At 42.8% G+C, this 1,802-nt stretch overlaps 1 protein-coding gene across 1 annotated transcript in view; it reads right to left on the bottom strand.

Moving 5' to 3' along the window:
* The window catches only part of LOC102883920 (solute carrier family 2, facilitated glucose transporter member 7), a 15,977-nt gene that overhangs the window by 10,205 nt on the left and 3,970 nt on the right, over positions 1-1,802 (bottom strand).

Below are 1,802 nucleotides of genomic sequence, written 5' to 3'. Positions count from 1 at the left end.
GCTTAGCTTAGGGCTGTCTGGAACCCACTGGGACAAAGCTGGCTCCACTGCACCAGCCAGTCTCAGGGGCCCTATCTGAAAAGATGAGGGTGTTGATGAGATCATCTCTGAAGTCTCAAGTTCTGTGACTGTGGGTCTAGGCAAGGAGGCCAGGCCTGGGCTTCTGGAACAGCCCAGTTATTCCTGGTAGAGCTGAGAACAGCACAGTCTAAATTACAAAAAGCCTGGATTATGGCACAATTCCAACAAATGGAATGCTTTCTTCATCCTAGTGCACGACATACAGCAAATGAATTGTTAATCAAGTATCTAGAAGAGGTTGTTATCGGTCCTGCTTTAATAAAGAACTAAGTTTCAACCGCCAGTATTTTCTTCCATGCGTGAAAACTGAATTGCTACAGTTCTTTCAAAGGGGTTTTCCACACACACCCACAAATTGCCAACCTTGGCACATCAAGTTCTAGCGTAACTGTGAATTGCAGAGGGTGGGGTGTGGCCAGATGGAATTCCCTGGTGCCCCGCCCGGGACCTGGGCTCACACCCTTCCTTTCAGCGAACCTTGACCTGGGCATCCCTCCTTATCTGTGAAGTCACAGTCTTTGAGGCACCTGGACTTAGGCATAAAGATTAGTGAGTTCCTGTAAGTCAAAGTACAGAGAGCTACTATTCTCAGAGAACACAAGACAGTGACTCAGTCTGAACCATAAACCTCAGAACAACAACAATGATGTGGCCATGCAGTGACAGGCTGCAGCTGAAGAGGCACGGGTTAAGCCCAATCCACAAGCATTTATTGGACACCTGCTAGCAGTGCTGACAAGGCACTAAGCAAAGGACCGTCAAGAAATCTGATCAATTTTGAGGCAACTATAAGCACAGACTCTGGGGATTGCCTGCTGAATCTTAACAGGTGGCCCTGGAGGGGCAGAGGCTTGGGCTAAATTTGGCCTGCAGCTGAACCCCTCTCAAGACTGTGCCACTGGACACCTACTTCACAAATCCACACTAACAAGACTGGTAGACTTAGGAGCTTTGCTTAGGACATAGAAACAGACACGGAGAGGCAGCCAAAATGGGAAGACAAAGAAGCAGAAACCATATGAGAGAACAGAAGAGAGATCCAGATATAATGGAGTCAAGTAATCTAACAGATGCAGAGTTCAAAACACTGGTTATAAAGATGCTCAACGAATTTTTGGGAAATGTAGATAAATTCAGTGAGAGCTTCAAAAAGGAGATAAAAAAACATAAAAATTGAAATGGAAATTATAAAAGGGAACCAGTCTGAAATGAAGAACACATTATCCGAGATGAGAAATATATTAAATGGAATAAACAAAGTGAATAAAGAAAAGGATCAAATGACCTATCTAGAGGACAGAAAATCCAAGGACATTTAGTCAGAATGTCAAGAAAAAGATGCCAAGACTATAAAAATAATTTAAGAGGCATATGGGACACCATTAAGGGTCCAAATATTCGTCTGATCGGCATAACAGAAGAAAATCAAGATGTCGAACAGCTGTTTGAAGAAATAATGATGGAAAATTCCCTAACCTGGTGAAGGAAATGGACATAAAACCCCAGGAAGTTCAGAGAATTCCAAAAATCAGGGATCCAAAGAGGCCCACACCAAGACACATCATAATTAAAATGCCAAAGGTTAAATACTAAAAAAGAATATTAAAAGCAGCAAGAGAAAAGCAGATAGTTACTTATAAGGGAAAACCCATAAGACTGGCAGCTGATTTCTCAAAGGAAACTATGCAGGACAGAAGGGCTTGGCCAAAAATATTAAACAG

Source organism: Pteropus alecto, unplaced genomic scaffold, assembly GCF_000325575.1.
Source record: "Pteropus alecto unplaced genomic scaffold, ASM32557v1 scaffold125, whole genome shotgun sequence".
In the NCBI taxonomy this organism is placed as follows: domain Eukaryota; kingdom Metazoa; phylum Chordata; class Mammalia; order Chiroptera; family Pteropodidae; genus Pteropus; species Pteropus alecto.
The sequence above is the reverse complement of the archived record's forward strand: the minus strand, read 5'-3'. Positions and strand labels throughout refer to the sequence as shown.